Source organism: Lagenorhynchus albirostris, chromosome 7, assembly GCF_949774975.1.
Source record: "Lagenorhynchus albirostris chromosome 7, mLagAlb1.1, whole genome shotgun sequence".
NCBI classification, from domain to species: Eukaryota; Metazoa; Chordata; class Mammalia; order Artiodactyla; family Delphinidae; genus Lagenorhynchus; species Lagenorhynchus albirostris.
This window is the reverse complement of record NC_083101.1, coordinates 13,281,968-13,299,915: the sequence shown is the minus strand read 5'-3', so window position 1 is coordinate 13,299,915 and position 17,948 is coordinate 13,281,968.

Sequence of the window (17,948 nt, the reverse complement as noted above, 5' to 3'; positions counted from 1 at the left end):
CTAAAACTCAGTCTTGTACCCCCACCTGCTTCCCTCCCGTCTGGCTCCGGTCTCAGGAAGGCGCCCCCTGATGGAATAAGGTGGTCGCAGCATGCCTGGCTCAAAGCCACCCTCTGGCATCCCAGGGAACAGAAAGTTTCTCTCTTCCCATCAGCTCTAGCCATAGTTCTGAACAGCTTCAGGTTTCACTGGGCCAGTGTAAGTCACATGACCATCTCTGAACCAATCACCATGGCCAGTAGGAAAGGATTATACTGATTGGCTAGGTCTGGGCCTCCTGCCTACTTCTAACCAATCCAATCACTTCGACTGAAATTTTAGGAGCTCCTTAAGGAAAATGGGGGAGATGGGGTTGTCTAATGGCCAAAAAAGAGAATGCTGGGCGAAGAGAGACATGTTCCATACAGGAAGCACAGTATCAGTGGCCTTCCAGGAGCTAGAGCCAGGGAGCTGGTGAGGGCTGAGGCAGGCCCTGCAGAGCTGTGGGCACCTTCCCTCCCCTTTCTGTGGCAGCCCCTCCCTTGATGATCTGGAGACCCAGGCCAACCCAGAGCTGGGCCACGTGGGCTCAGGGAGTCATTCAGGGTGGGTTTGAATCCCGGCTCTCTGCTTCTTAGCTGAGGGACATGGGACACTTTACTTCATCTGTCTGAATCTCAGTGTCCTGCCCTAGGAACCTGGGCCAATAGCAGGGCCAGCCTTTTGGGTGGCACTGCCAGAGCTAAGGCACTAAGAATACTCAGCACAAGCTGCTGTGGAAAACCGGCTGGCGGCCCCTTAAAAAGGCACATATAGAATCACCATATGACCCAGCAGTTACAGTCCTAGGGATATACCCCCAGCAATTGAAATCAGGGAGAGATATTTGTACACCAACGTTCATAGCAGCATCCTTCACAATAATCAAAAGGCGAAAACAACCCAAGTCCAACAAAAAATGGATGGACAAAACGTGCTATATCCAGACAATGGAACAGTATTCAGCCTCAATTAAAAAGGGCTGGAATTCTGACATATGACAACATGGATGAACCTTGGAAAAACTATGCTAAGTGAAATAGGCCAGACACAAGAGGACAAATATTGTATGATTCCACTTAAGTGAGGTACCTAGAATGGCGATAGAGACAGAAAGTAGAATAGAGGTCATCAGGGGTCAGGGGGCAGAAGAAATGAGGAGTTACTGTGGAATGGGAATAGAGTTTCTGCTTGGAATGATGAAAAAATTCTGGAAGTGGATAGTGGTTATAGTTGCACAACCCTGTGAATGTACTTAATGGCCCTGAATTTACACTTAAAAATGATTCAAATGGCAAATTAAAAATAAATTTTTAGAAAAGTTTTTTAAAAATCTTAAAAAGAAAAAATGCTTAGCACAGAAGCTGATACACAGTAGACGCTCAAGAAGCAGTAGCTGTGATCAACATTCATAGCATTGTTCACGTTTCTTTAGCATCTGCTCCCACTGCAGTGTCTGTTTCCTGGGATGCAGAACTTTCGGTGCCCGAATCAGGAAGGTTCTTGGCAGCCAGAAGGGTTGGTCACCTCACCTTCTAACTCTCTCTTCCCTCTGTTGGTCAGTTCCAGAACTCAGGGGGACAGTCGGTTTGGTCCAAGCTCATCGTTTCAAGCCAGGTCACTCACAAACCCGCAGAGGATTTCCTTGGAGCCAGGGCTCACCCTTGATCACCTGGGGGGACCTCCCTTTGACGGCACCGTAGGTGAGGCAGACGTCAGAATGGTTCCCAGTTAAGACCCACCTGGGGAGGTTGACAGCCCCTGACCTGTGCCAACCTGACCATCAGACAGCCAGTCTTGGAAGTTGGCACTGTTGAAAGCAGACCCCAGCCCAGGGCGCCCTTTCTTAACCCAAGACCACGTTTCAGCCTGGTTACCGGTCTTTGCCCCCCACACTTCCTCATCCTGATACCACAGCCTTGCCCAGGAAGGACCCAGAGACCCTGCCACCCTGTGCTCAGGGGTGGCAACTGCTGTGGTGGGACTGGGTTCCTTCCCTTGGCCTCCCAGCTGCTCCGCGTCAGTTTCAACAGCGACCCTGGGGCCTTCTGGGTGGGTGTTGAGTGCTTAACACCATCTCCTGTAAACCTCACAACAGTCCTGGAAGGAGGTTCCCAGGTGAGGAAACTGAAGCCCAGAGCTGCAAAGTCACTTGCTCAGGTTCATCCAGCTGGTCTGAAGCTGATCTGTCTGACTGCAGAGCATGTGTATTTCCTGGCTTCCTGTCCCCCCAAAGTCACCCCCCCTCCAGAATTCAACCTTTCAGATTCCAGGCATCAGGGACAGGGCCTGGACCGCCTCTCCACCACAGCCCCTGCCCTGACCAGTGGGAATGGATATTTCTCTTTTGTTTGTTTGTTTTTATTTTTATTTTACTTTTTAAAAAATTATTTTATATTGGAGTATAGTTGATTAACAGTGTTGTGTTAGTTTCAGGTATACAGCAATGTGATTCAGTTATACATATCCATGTATCTCTTCTTTTTCAAATTCTTTTCCCATTTACGTTCTTACACAATATTGAGCAGAGTTCCCTGTGCTATACAGTGGGTCCTTGCTGGTTATCTATTTTAAATATAGTATGTATATGTCAATCCCAAACTCCCAGTTTATCCCTTCCCCCTCCCTTTCCCCTTTGGTAACCATAAGTTTGTTTTCCAAGTCTGCGAGCCTGTTTCTGTTTTGTGATTAAGTTCATTTGTATCATTTTTTAAAGATTCCACATATAAGTGAAATCATATGTTATTGTCTTTCTCTGTCTGACTTACTTCACTTAGTATGATAATCTCCAGGTCCATCTGGGAGTGGATATTTCTATAGCCTCCTTTTACTGGGCCTCCATCTCCCCCTGGGAAGGGAGGGGTAGCCTGGGTGGTCTCTAAGAGCCTCCTTGCAGGAGTGGGAGGGTGAGAGGGGCGAGGTGCAGGGCTTAGCTGGGGCCTGGGCAGGGAGAAAGGGAGGGGCTACATCAGGCAGGCTCTCCTGCCACCTTGGTCCCCTAACTCTGTTCTAAGAGCTTTCCCAACCTCATCCCCATGGATGGCCCATGAGGTGGGCACCATTATTTACTCTCCCCATTTTGCAGATGAGAAAACGGAGGCTCAGAGAATATGATCAGATCGTCCCAGACTGCACACCTAGGATGTGCCGAAGCCAGCGTGAACTCAGCCTTCTCCAAAGCAAGTGTCTTAGCCCAGCCCTGCCCTCACACTCTTAGCCTCTGCCTCACGCTGCCCCCTCTCTGTGTCCCCCGCCCTCCAACCCCCCAACTCTAATCCTTAATGTTAAACCCAGAGACAAATGTCCAGGTCACTCAGGCCAGCCCATCCCTTTCTCCTTCCACCAGGGGGAGTATGAGCTCCTTGCAAAGACCTCGAGGTGAAAAAGGAAGGGTCTAACATCTGAGGCCAAGTCAACCAGAAAGGTGGTGCATGCCAGGAGGGGTGGGATGAAGGTGGGGTGGGGGGTAGGAGCATGGCACTTGGGAGAAGGTCACCGGGCTTGAAGTCCCAACCCTGCCACTGCCTTGCAAGGCCCTCCCCTCTGCCAGCTGTTTCCCTGTCTATCAAATGGGAGGTGGAGTCCACAGAGCATGCTTCTCACCCGATGATGTGCATGTGAATCACCTGGGCATCTTTTTTTTTAATATACATAAATTTATTTATTTATTTATTTTTGGCTGCGTTGGGTCTTCGTTGCTGTGCACAGGCTTTCTCTAGTTGCGGCAAGCGGGGGCTACTCTTCATTGCGGTGCGTGGGCTTCTCTTGTTGTGGAGCACGGGCTCTAGGCGCCCAGGCTTCAATAGTTGTGGCACATGGGCTCAGTAGTTGTGTCTCGCGGGCTCTAGAGTGCAGGCTCAGTAGTTGTGGCGCACGGGCTTAGTTGCGCTGTGGCATGTGGGATCTTCCCGGGCCAGGGCTTGAACCCGTGTCTCTTGCATTGGCAGGCGGATTCTTAAGCACTGCGCCACCAGGGAAGCCCGTGGGCATCTTTTTACAAGGCAGATTCTGACTCAGTGGGTCTGGCGTGGGGCCTGGGAAGCTGCATGTCTAAGAAACTCCCCCGGTCGGTGGTGCCCACGCTGCTGGTTCTTGGATGTACCTCTGAGAGACCTGCCAGCTCTGACAGCAGTTTGGTTTTGCGAGATGAGCAAGGAAGACTTGGCAGGGTTCCAAACCCTTCCGCAGAAGTGGCTGTTCTGTCCCTCATTCTTTTCATTCAACAAGCATTTTCTGGGCCTCTCTGTGTGCCAGGTCCCTGCCTGTGCTGGGGATGCGGAGATGGACAAGACCCAGTCCTGCACTTGAGGAACTCATGGACGCAAGACCCAGAGATTACAGCCCAGCAGGACCAGTGCAGGGGGAGAGGGAAGCCAGCGTGGGGCATGGTGGGACCAGAGGGGTCCCTGAGCAGACATGGGGGGCTGTTCAGGGAAGGCTTCCCAGGGGAGAAGACTCCTTTACCTACTCTTAATGAATCAGCAAGAGAGGGCCAGGCAAAAGTGAAGGTGGGGAAGGGAAAGGGTGTTCAGGCAGAGGAACTGGCAGTGTGCAAAAGCCTGGAGAAGAGAGAGGCAGGCTTATTCACACACACACAGACACCCTTTGGAGGTGTAGATGTGGCTAAGAAACTGCATTCTAAAGAGATGAGAATCCTTATTCAGGGAACCTCCATGAGCTCCAACTGGAGTGGGTTGTTGTGAGATGGTTTCCATGGTAACTCTTTGCTTTCATCCCCCAAAGACACAACAAGGATTGCTTCCAAGTCTCCTTCACATCCATGACAAAGGCTCCCCCAGCTGCCAGTCTCCAGTGTCCACTCTGCATCCCTTCCCCCACTCCTGGCTCTGAGCCCCCAGGTCTGGGAGAACGCAACCCCAGGGAGTGTCCTGTCGCACACAGGGCCCCCACCTACCCCCACCCTTGTCCGCTCCAGTGCCTGCGTGCTATTCCCCCTTGGCCCAGTGCTACCCCAGCAACTTTGGGAGGCAGTTCTGGTTGCTTTCTTTGGAGGTGACTGAAGCTCAGAGAGGAGCAGACTTTTACCAGGTTTGAATCTTTCCACCTGGGGCAGGGATGGGGAGGGAGGTACTGTCTACAAAAGGTCAAGGTACTCAGCCCCAGGTTGACTACCTTGAGTACCTTTGCCTGGCCTCTGCCCCGAGGCCAAAGCATCCGTTCGTCACTTCTGCGATGTTCCCGTAGATATTTGAAGTTTTAACTAATTTTTTATCTGCTTGTACCATCAATTACTGAAAGGGATCGTGAATTTGTCTGTTTCTCCTTTTAGTTCTTTTGGGTTTTGCTTTATACCTTTTGAGGTGACATGCAAATTTAGAATCGTTGTATCTGCCTGCTATATCGAACATTTTTTTTTCTGCTGTGAATAACTCTCTTTATCTTTAGCATTTTTTCCCCCTTGAACTCTACTTTTGCTGATATTAATGTAGCTACACAGGTTTACTTATCGTTACTATTTGCATGGCGTAACTATCCATCCTTTTACTCTTCTCGTTTCTGTATCTTTATATTGGACATCTTTCTCTTGTAAGCAGCATATGACTGGGTTTTTTGTTTGTTTTTTTAATCCAATGTGTTAATGTTTGACTTTTAATGGGAGTATTTAATCTGCTTACATTTAATATAATTGCTGATCTATTCGGCTGTAGGTCTTCCATCTTACTCTTTGTTTTCTATTTGTCCCACTTTTTCTGTTACTTTTCTCTCCTTTCTTGCCCTCTCTTGCCAACCTGAAGTTACATACACGGGGAAAAAATACCCTTTAAAAATGAAGGTGAGGGCTTCCCTGGTGGCACAGTGGTTGAGAGTCCGCCTGCCCATGCGGGGGACACGGGTTCATGCCCCGGTCCGGGAAGATCCCACATGCCGCGGAGCGGCTGGGCCCGTGAGCCATGGCCGCTGAGCCTGCGCGTCCGGAGCCTGTGCTCTGCAATGGGAGACGCCACAACAGTGAGAGGCCCGCGTACCGCAAAAAAAAAAAAAAAGAAACAGAAAATAGGTGAGACAAACAGAAATATATACATATATTTTTTCTGTAGGAAAAAAATCTAGAAGCTTATTTGCCAAAATGCAATCAGTGGGTGTCTGCAAGCAAGGGGGTGCATGAATGCTGGGAGGAACTGTCAATTTCTGCCTTGTATGCAGTCTATGGAGTTTGCACATTTTTTTCAGTAAGCATGTATTATTGAAATAATTACAATCACAAACAGGCCGCAAATACATTTCCATTCTGAAGAAATAAATTTTTTAAACGTAGTGAGAATGGGACCTGGTATGCCTTACAGCCTGGAAAGGCCGTTTAGGATGTGGGTTCCTTTCCTCTGCCCAGCGCTCCGCACCTGGAGCTGAGTGATCGACCTCCTGATGTCCTGAGCCGCGTCGCCCACACGATGGCGCTGCGGGGCAGGTTCAGCTGCTCCCGGAAGGGGCGTGAGTAATGGTGGGAGGGAGTGGGCTGCCGTCGCGGTGGGGAAGGAGTGGCGCATCTTCGTGAACAGATTTATTTCTTCAGCATCCTGAGACAGGCTCACCACCTGGCGTCGGGAGCGCTCGCACGCCACGAACCAATCGCCCCGTAGGTGGCTCTGGAGCCTCTCAGCGCCAGCCGCCGGGCCATTATCCAAGCCGTGGTGCCGCCCAGCCAACCTCGCCGCGCTGAGTTCAATGCCCTCGGGTATCCCAGTGACCAGACCGGATTCCCAGGGCCTGTGGAGCTCTCAGAGGGCTCGGTAAATCATCGTTGGGACTTGTCTCCAGAGGTAGTGAGTTCTAGGTCCATGGAGGGGTGCAAGCGATGTTAACGCACCTCATCTATCAAGGGAGCTGCAAGAGGGTGGAGGAGGGTCTTGCCTTGGACGACTGATCCTGGGTCTCTCTGGGTTGAGATTGGGTGTTTCTGGTCTCTGTCCCCAAATTCTCCCACATGTAAATCTGAGCAAGTCACCACCTGCTTAAGACACGCGGTGGCTCCCCGTTGCCCTCAGGAGAAGGTCCACGCTCCCGAGCCTGCCTCCTGAGGGTCCTCACCACCACCACTACCTCCGTGCTCCATCACACTGAATCCTTTCTTTCTCTCCCACCCGCCGTGCACTCTCTCACCTCTGAGCCTTCTGCATGCTGTTCCCATTCACTCAAACACTTTTCCAAACCCTTTTTTCTTGGCTAACTCTGTCGCATCCTTCACACCCATAGTTTAAATGTTGCCTCCTCCTAGAAGCCCCTCTGACCCCTACGGGCCGCCAGGCCGCCCTCTCCTAATACCACACTTGACTCTAATCACATATTGATTGCTTGCGTCTCCCGCTGGATGGTGGGTCCCTTGAGGCCTGTCTGCCTGGGTCATCGTTGCTTTCCCAGGGCCAGGATGTCACCTGCTCCGTAAATTATGGTTTCGTGAAACAGTGTGAGCGTGCATCGAATGATGGGGGCCCCCTCTTTTTGAGGTCCCAAGGGGGCGTGGCAAAGGTGCTTTGTGGGCTGTGGATGGGATGGAGGTGGGAGGGACAAGGCAGTTACAACAGTCCGTCCAGAGGAACCACTGGGCTCCCCTTGGACTCCTGCTGCCCGGGGAAATAAGCCGCGATGGCTGGAGGCTGCCGGGTACCCTCCCCAGCACACAGAGGGCGCCGGGACACACGCTGACCTCAAGTAGCGCCAGGAAAGGGGTGGATGTGTGGCTCAGCTCCACCCAGCTCTGCGCAGCATCCTTCCTCCACATGCGGTCACCTCCCAGACCCCAGTGTCCAGCCCACATGCCCCGCTGATGTTGGACATCTCGCTGAATGTCCTCAGCACCCTCAACTTCTCTGAATTCATCATCCTTCCCCAGATTGCTTCTCCTCCTATTTCCCCATTCCCCAGGCTACCACCCACCGTCCTCCCTCTCCCACCCACTCTCTAATCACCATAGCCTGGTCTCTAATCAAGACCCCACCATCTGCCTTGTCGACCTCTCTAGGGTCCTGTGAGGATAACACCCCCTCGCCATCTGCCCCCACCCCTCCTGCACCCCATATTACAGCCAGACTTATTTTCAGTTCCCCAAACAAGCTGTGACTGTTCTCTCCTCCTGGCCTTGCTACCTGATGAACGAGTCATGTGTCCCTCAGGCTCCCGCTTAGACACTCCTTCCTCCAGGAAGCCTCCCTGGTCCAGTGCCCTTCCTTGGGGCTCCCACGGTAACCTGGGCTTCCCCCATTTCTTTTTTAAATTATTATTTATCTATTTATTTATTTTAACATCTTTATTGGGGTATAATTGCTTTACAATGGTGTGTTAGTTTCTGCTTTATAACAAAGTGAATCAGTTATACATATACATATGTTCCCATATCTCCTCCCTCTTGCGTCTCCCTCCCTCCCACCCTCCCTAACCCATTTCTGCCCAGGTCGCACCGTGTTGCCAAAGCCGGTCGTGCTGTGTCCCCAGCTCACTCGCTGTTCAGCATCACCTCAGGCCCTTGTGGCCCAAAGCCCTCCTCCCCTTGGCTCCCGGGTCCCCGCCCTCCTCCCCTCTCTGATCGCTGGCCGCTGCTTCTCAGTTCTCCTGACAGGTTCTTCCGCATCTCCCTGCCCTCTAATGCTGGGAGTGGGCCCCCAGACCTCTTTTCTAATCCATCTCCTCTCTCCCTTGGGGCTGGCATCAGGCTTTCAATCCCACTGCACGCTGCCAGCCCCGTGTTTCAGTCTCCAGCCTGGACCCGCCCCCGACTCCAGGCTCCGCCCCGTAAGCTGCCCCTCACCTCTCCACTGATGGCTAAGGCACGCCTCCAACTCACATCGTTCAGATCAAGTTCTTGGTTCAGACTCCTTCCTCCACCTGCTCCTCTTCCATCGTCCCCATTCGTCTGGTTCATGAGGCCAAAAATCTCGGCGTCGTCCTTCATTCCTTTTTATCACTCCACATCCCATCCGTGGGGCAAGCCCGCGGCTACCTTCAAGTACACCCCTCCCCATCCCTGCCATCACCTCCACTCAACTGCCTTGTCCAAGACCTCTTGTGGGGTCAAGTTCGGTGGCCTCCTGACCCTGGTCCATGCTTTAGCCCTGGGCCTTTTCAGTATATTCCCAACCCAGCAGCCAGCCCCGCTGCCCCAGACCTTCCACAGGCCCCTCCTCACTCAGAGTAACAGCCACGCCTTCCCCTGCCTACAAGACCTCCCAGAGCTGACCTGCTCTCTCACGACCCCAGTGCTGGCCTCTCTGGCTATTCCCACCTCGGAGCCTTTGCACTGGCGGCTCCCTCTGCCTTTGACACTCCTACCCCCCATATCTGCACAGCTCCCTCCCTCATTGCTCTAGAGCCCCTCACTCTGCCTTATCTTCCTCAGTAGCCCTTATCATCACCCACCTATCCTGTCTGCTTCTGTGTTTATTATCTGTCTCCTCCACTAGAACGTAAATCCTGGAAAGCAGGGATTTTTTTCCTCTTGTGTTCCCTGCTGTATTCTCAGTATTTGGCATGGGTAGACCCTCTTTCACCAGCCAGTGAAGACTAAGAAGGCAGGAATATGATTGTATTCACCACCAATGCCAGAGCGCTCAAGCCATCATCAGTGTTCAGCAAATACTGAAAGCGTGGATGGATGGGCGGGTGGATGCCTAGGTGGGTGGGTGGGTGGATGGATGGAGGATGGGTAGGTGGGTGGATGGATGGGTGAATGATAGATGGGTGGATGGGTGGCTGAATGGGTGAGTGATGGATGTGGATGGATGGATGGATGGATGGGTGGATGGATGGATGGATGGATGGATGGATGGATGGATGGATGGGTGGATGGATGGATGGATGGATGGATGGATGGATGGATGGATGGGTGGATGGATGGATGGATGGATGGATGGATGGGTGGATGGATGGGTGATTAAGGGATGGATGGATGGATGGATGGATGGTTGGGTGGGTGGATGCATGAATGGGTAGATGGCTATGTGGATAGGTGGATAGAGGGATGGACCAAGATGTTGATGTAGTATTGTCCTGGGTCTGACTCTGCAGGAAAAGGCAGGTCTGTCCACCTGGAGACATCTGAGCTCTAGCGTCATTCTGGAGCACCTGAGATGCTGAGGTCCCAGATCTTGACAGGTGCCTGTAGGACTTCCCCAAGCCCCAGAGAATGTGCAGTGCTTACTACCAGCAGTGAGGAGAAACTGCTCCAGTATGCCACACTAATCCAGATTTTAAGTTCTCATGCTCATAAAATAAAATAAAATTTTATTATTTTTTTTACTGAAGTATAGTTGATTTACCATGTTATGTTAGGTGTATGGCATAGTGATTCACTTATACATATATATATGTATATATATTTTTTTCTTTTTCAGATTCTTTTCCGTTATAGGTTATTAAAAACTATTGAGTGGAACCTCCATACTGTTCTCCACAGTGGCTGTATCAATTTACATTCCCACCAACAGTGTAAGAGGGTTCCCTTTTCTCCACACCCTCTCCAGCATTTATTGTTTCTAGATTTTTTGATGATGGCCATTCTGACTGGTGTGAGATGATATCTCATTGTAGTTTTGATTTGCATTTCTCTCATGATTAGTGATGTTGAGCATTCTTTCATGTGTTTGTTGGCACTCTGTATATCTTCTTTGGAGAAATGTCTATTTAGGTCTTCTGCCCATTTTTGGATTGGGTTGTTTGTTTTTTTGTTATTGAGCTGCATGAGCTGCTTATAAATTTTGGAGATCAATCCTTTGTCAGTTGCTTCATTTGCAAATATTTTCTCCCATTCTGAGGGTTGTCTATTGGTCTTCTTTATGGTTTCCTTTGCTGCGCAAAAGCTTTTAAGTTTCATTAGGTCCCATTTGTTTACTCTTGTTTTTATTTCCATTTCTCTAGGAGGTGGGTCAAAAAGGACCTTGCTGTGATTTATGTCATAGAGTGTTCTGCCTATGTTTTCCTCTAAGAGTTTGATAGTTTCTGGCCTTACATTTAGGTCTTTAATCCATTTTGAGCTTATTTTTGTGTATGGTGTTAGGGAGTGATCTAATTTCATACCTTTACATGTAGCTGTCCAGTTTTCCCAGCACCACTTATTGAATAGGCTGTCCTTTCTCCACTGTACATTTCTGCCTCCTTTGTCAAAGATAAGGTGACCATATGTGCGTGGGTTTATCTCTGGGCTTTCTATCCTGTTCCATTGATCTATCTTTCTGTTTTTGTGCCAGTACCATACCGTCTTGATAACTGTAGCTTTGTAGTATAGTCTGAAGTCTGGGAGCCTGATTCCTCCAGTTCCTTCTTTCGTTCTCAAAATTGCTTTGGCTATTCGGGGTCTTTTGTGTTTCCATACAAATTGCAAAATTTTTTGTTCTAGTTCTGTGAAAAATGCCAGTGGTAGTTTGATAGGGATTGCATTGAATCTATAGATTGCTTTTGGTAGTAGAGTCATTTTCACAATGTTGATTCTTCCAATCCAAGAACATGGTATATCTCTCCATCTATTTGTATCGTCTTTAATTTCTTTCATCAGTGTCTTATAATTTTCTGCATACAGATCTTTTGTCTCCTTAGGTAGGTTTATTCCTAGATATTTTATTCTTTTTGTTGCAATGGTAAATGGGAGTGTTTTCTTGATTTCACTTTCAGATTTTTCATCATTAGTATATAGGAATGCCAGAGATTTCTGTGCATTAATTTTGTATCCTGCCACTTTACCAAATTCATTGATTAGCTCTAGTAGTTTTCTGGTAGCATCTTTAGGGTTCTCTATGTATAGGATCATGTCATCTGCAAACAGTGACAGCTTTACTTCTTCTTTTCCGATTTGGATTCCTTTTATTTCCTTTTCTTCTCTGATCGCTGTGGCTAAAACTTCCAAAACTATGTTGAATAAGAGTGGTGAGAGTGGGCAACCTTGTCTTGTTCCTGATCTTAGTGGAAATGCTTTCAGTTTTTCACCATTGAGGATGATGTTTGCTGTGGGCTTGTCATATATGGCCTTTATTATGTTGAGGAAAGTTCCCTCTATGCCTACTTTCTGCAGGGTTTTTATCATAAATGGGTGTTGAATTTTGTCAAAAGCTTTCTCTGCATCTATTGAGATGATCATATGGTTTTTCTCCTTCAGTTTGTTAATATGGTTTATCACATTGATTGATTTGCGTATATTGAAGAATCCTTGCATTCCTGGAATAAACCCCACTTGATCATGGTGTATGATCCGTTTAATGTGCTGTTGGATTCTGTTTGCTAGTATTTTGTTGAGGATTTTTGCATCTATGTTCATCAGTGATATTGGCCTGTAGTTTTCTTTCTTTGTGACATCCTTGTCTGGTTTTGGTATCAAGGTGATGGTGGCCTCGTAGAAGGAGTTTGGGAGTGTTCCTCCCTCTGCTATATTTTGGAAGAGTTTGAGAAGGATAGGTGTTAGGTCTTCTCTAAATGTTTGATAGAATTCGCCTGTGAAGCCATCTGGTCCTGGGCTTTTCTTTGTTGGAAGATTTTTAATCACAGTTTCAATTTCAGTGCTTGTGATTGGTCTGTTCATAGTTTCTATTTCTTCCTGATTCAGTCTTGGCAGGTTGTGCATTTCCAAGAATTTGTCCATTTCTTCCAGATTGTCCATTTTATTGGCATAGAGTTGCTTGTAGTAATCTCTCATGATCTCTTTTATTTCTGCAGTGTCAGTTGTTACCTCTCCTTTTTCATTTCTAATTCTATTGATTTGAGTCTTCTCCCTTTTTTTCTTGATGAGTCTGGCTAGTGGTTTATCTATTTTGTTTATCTTCTCAAAGAACCAGCTTTTAGTTTTATTGATCTTTGCTATTGTTTCCTTCATTTCTTTTTCATTTATTTCTGATCTGATTTTTATGATTTCTTTCCTTCTGCTAGCTTTGGGGTTTTTTTGTTCTTCTTTCTCTAATTGCTTGAGGTGCAAGGTTAGGTTGTTTATTCGAGATGTTTCCTGCTTCTTAAGGTGGGCTTGTATTGCTATAAACTTCCCCCTTAGAACTGCTTTTGCTGCATCCCACAGGTTTTGGGTCGTTGTGTCTCCATTGTCATTTGTTTCTAGGTATTTTTTGATTTCCTCTTTGATTTCTTCAGTGGTCACTTCATTATTAAGTAGTGTATTGTTTAGCCTCCATGTGTTTGTATTTTTTACAGATCTTTTCCTGTAATTGATATCTAGTCTCATGGCGTTGTGGTCAGAAAAGATACTTGATACAATTTCAATTTTCTTAAATTTACCAAGGCTTGATTTGTGACCCAAGATATGATCTATCCTGGAGAATGTTCCATGAGCACTTGAGAAAAATGTGTATTCTGTTGTTTTTGGATGGAATGTCCTATAAATATCAATTAACTCCATCTCGTTTAATGTATCATTTAAAGCTTGTGTTTCCTTATTTATTTTCATTTTGGATGATCTGTCCATTGGTGAAAGTGGGGTGTTAAAGTCCCCTACTATGAATGTGTTACTGTCGATTTCCCCTTTTATGGTTGTCAGTATTTGCCTTATGTATTGAGGTGCACCTAAGTTGGGTGCATAAATATTTACAATTGTTATATCTTCCTCTTGGATCGATCCTTTGATCATTATGTAGTGTCCTTCTTTGTCTCTTCTAATAGTCTTTGTTTTAAAGTCTATTTTGTCTGATATGAGAATTGCTACTCCAGCTTTCTTTTGGTTTCCATTTGCATGAAATACCTTTTTCCATCCCCTTACTTTCAGTCTGTATGTGTCTCTAGGTCTGAAGTGGGTCTCTTGTAGACAGCAAATATATGGGTCTTGTTTTTGTATCCATTCAGCCAATCTGTGTCTTTTGGTGGGAGCATTTAGTCCATTTACATTTAAGGTAATTATCGATATGTGTGTTCCTATTCCCATTTTCTTAATTGTTTTGGGTTCATTATTGTAGGTCCTTTCCTTCTTTTGTGTTTCTTGCCTAGAGAAGTTCCTTTAGCAGTTGTTGTAGAGCTGGTTTGGTGGTGCTGAACTCTCTCAGCTTTTGCTTGTCTGTAAAGGTTTTAATTTCTCCATCAAATCTGAATGAGATCCTTGCTGGGTAGAGTAATCTTGGTTGCAGGTTTTTCTCCTTCAACACTTTCAATATGTCCTGCCACTCCCTTCTGGCTTGCAGAGTTTCTGCTGAAAGATCAGCTGTTAACCTTATGGGGATTCCCTTGTGTGTTATTTGTTGTTTTTCCCTTGCTGCTTTTAATATGTTTTCTTTGTATTTAATTTTTGACAGTTTGATTAATATGTGTCTTGGCGTATTTCTCCTTGGATTTATCCTGTATGGGACTCTCTGTGCTTCCTGGACTTGATTAACTATTTCTTTTCCCATATTAGGGAAGTTTTCAACTATAATCTCTTCAAATATTTTCTCAGTCCCTTTCTTTTTCTCTTCTTCTTCTGGAACCCCTATAATTCGAATGTTGGTGCGTTTAATGTTGTCCCAGAGGTCTCTGAGACTGTCCTCAGTTCTTTTCATTCTTTTTTCTTTTTTCTGCTCTGCAGTAGTTATTTCCACTATTTTATCTTCCAGGTCACTTATCCGTTCTTCTGCCTCAGTTATTCTGCTATTGATCCCATCTAGAGTACTTTTAATTTCATTTATTGTGTTGTTCATCGTTGCTTGTTTCATCTTTAGTTCTTCTAGGTCCTTGTTAACTGATTCTTGCAATTTGTCCATTCTATTGTCCATTCTATCTCCGAGATTTCGGATCAACCTTACTATCATTATTCTGAATTCTTTTTCAGGTAGACTGCCTATTTCCTCTTCATTTGTTAGGTCTGGTGGGTTTTTATCTTGCTCCTTCATCTGCTGTGTGTTTTTCTGTCTTTTCATTTTGCTTATCTTACTGTGTTTGGGGTCTCCTTTTTTGCAGGCTGAAGGTTCGTAGTTCCTGTTGTTGTTTGTGTCTGTCCCCAGTGGTTAAGGTTGGTTCAGTGGTTGTGTTGGCACAGCCACTATAGAGAACAGTATGGAGGTTCCTTAAAAAGCTACAAATAGAACTACCATATGACCCAGCAATCCCACTACTGGGCATATACCCTGAGAAAACCATAATTCAAAAAGAGACATGTACCAAAATGTTCATTGCAGCTCTATTTACAATAGCCCGGAGATGGAAACAACCTAAATGCCCATCATCGGATGAATGGATAAAGAAGATGTGGCACATATATACAATGGAATATTACTCAGCCATAAAAAGAGACGAAACTGAGCTATTTGTAATGAGGTGGATAGACCTAGAGTCTGTCATACAGAGTGAAGTAAGTCAGAAAGAGAGAGACAAATACCGTATGCTAACACATATATATGGAATTTAAAAAAAAAAATGTCATGAAAAACCTAGGGGTGAAACAGGAATAAAGACACAGACTTACTAGAGAATGGACTTGAGGTTATGGGGAGCGGGAAGGGTAAACGGTGACAAAGCGATAAAGAGGCATGGACATATATACACTACCAAACGTAAGGTAAATAGCTAGTGGGAAGCAGCCGCATAGCACAGGGAGATCAGCTCGGTGCTTTGTGACCGCCTGGAGGGGTGGGATAGGGAGGGTGGGAGGGAGGGAGACGCAAGAGGGAAGAGATATGGGAATATGTGTATGTATATAACTGATTCATTTTGTTGTGAAGCTGAAGCTAACATACCATTGTAAAGCAATTATACTCCAATAAAGATGTTAAAAAAATAAAATAAAATAAAATAAAAACTATTGAGTGTAGTTCCATGTGCTATACAGTAGGTCCTTGTTGTTTATCTGTTTTATATATAGTAGTGTGTATATGTTAATCCAAAACTCCTAATTTATCCCCCCTCCCTTCCCGCTTTGGTAACCATAAGTTTGTTTTCTATGCCTGTGGGTCCATTTTGTATTTAAGTTCATTTGTATCATTTTTTTAGATTCCACATATAAGCGATATCATATGATATTTGTCTTTCTCTGTCTGTTCTCATGGCTTTTGACACAGCAATTCTGCTTCTGAAAATGTCTCCAACAAAAATACTAGCATTGGTGCACAGAAGTAGATGTGTGTGCTTGTAATCATGTAAAACAGGGGCCAGCCTGGATGTCCCTCCGTAGAGGCCCGCTGGGTGATGGGAGCACAGCACACCACACAGGAATTGGTGGCCAGTACAAAAATCAAAGAGGATGGAGCCACGTGGTGAGATGGGAAGATTCAGGATTGAATTGCTAAGTGCCAAGAGCACGTCACAGAGCATCATAGGATAAGCCATGTGTGGTGTGAATAAGCATATACTCTGTGTGTGTGTGTGTCCGTGTGCCCATGTGCGTAGGAAGGGGATTGGATTCACACTCACCCACCTCCTCACCACGGTCATCCGTGGGGTACAGAGTGGGATTGGAGGGGAAGTTTCCTTATTAGTCTATATGCTTCTGTATCGACTCTTAACAGTAAGTTTGTATTCCTCTGTAACTGGACAGTTGACCCTATGAATGTTTTAGCGCTTGGTCTAAACACACGTTTTTCTAGCTTCTCGATGGCAGGCGATGGTCTGATGGCAGCTGGGTTGGGTGGAGGGGGTGTTGACGGGTTAGTGGTGAGTTCATCAGCCAGGGTGGTGGGCGTGGGATCTATAATCAGGCTCTAATCAAAAAAAAGAGCCTCACCCTGGCATTCAAGGCCCTCTACCCAACTTTCAAGCCCAGTCTCCCAGCTTTCCCAAACCCGTACGGCAGGGGTTGACACACTACAGCCTGTGGGCCAAATCCAGCCCATCATCTGTTTTTGAACAGCCTGCAGGCTAAGAATGCTTTTTACATTTTTAAATGGCTGGGAAATAATCAAAAGCAGGGTACTATTTCACGACACAAGAAAATCCTATGAAATTCAAATTTCAGGGTCAACAAATAAAGTTGTGGTTGGAACATGGCCGCGCTCGTCATTGATGTATTGTCCAGGGCTGCTTCGGAGCTGCAATGGCAGGACTGAGTAGTTACAACGGAGGCTATGTGGCCCGCAAAGCCAAAAATATTGACCATCTGGTCCTTCACAGAAAAAGTTTGCTAACTCCTGATACATGGTACCTTCTATCCCAAGCAAATCAGTCAGTTATGGGGTCCCACTACTTGGCCTTTGCTTCCTCAGGTCCCTCTACCCTACATGCTCTCTCTCTGTCCCTCCTCTTGTCTACCTGCTGGAAAACTAGCCATCCTAAAAGATGGCTTCCAACCCCCCCTGTGACCAGTGGGGCTGACCCATCCCCTCCTGGCTGGTGCCTTGGACGTCCCTCCCTGCCCTCCCTCCCCCCATCCTAGTGGACCCTCCCGAGCAGGGACTCTGATTCATTTCTGTGTCTCTAGCGTTTGGCAGAGTCTCTGGCTGCAGTTTGCTGAATTGCATGACTACCATCACGCTGTGTTGGTAAAACACTCCCAGGCTTTTTGGGTTTTTTCCTGACTCACCACGAAACCTGAAAACTAGCCAGGAAGCATGAGGAGGGGTGCAGATCAGGTGTAGAGCAGAGGGCTGAGCTCATGTGAGGGGTCCTGATGGTCCCAGGGGCTTCCCCCAAGGCAGAGTCACTCTGTGACCACAGAGAAAAGAGCCAGGAGCAGCACAGGAAGACACAGCATGCCTCCATTGAGGAAGGACCTTGCTTGGAATCAGAGGCAACTGACTTCCTGGGAAGGAGGGAGTTCCCCGTTCTGAGAGGTAAGCAAGCGGAGTTTGGAGCAAGGATGTCATGGAGAAGATTCCTGCCCTGTTTGGGGCGGGCGGGGGGCGATGAGCTGGATGAGCCTCCAACCTGGGGCTCTGGGAAGCCTGGGATTCTCTTGGGGCGATGACCAGGCACTTGGGCACCACCAAGGCCAAGGCCAAGTTCTGGGGGCTAGGGGAGGAGGCAGATGGAGAGCATTATCCCTGCCAGCTGCTGAAGAGCCCCCTCACATCATGCCAGCCTGCCTCATCCCTGCT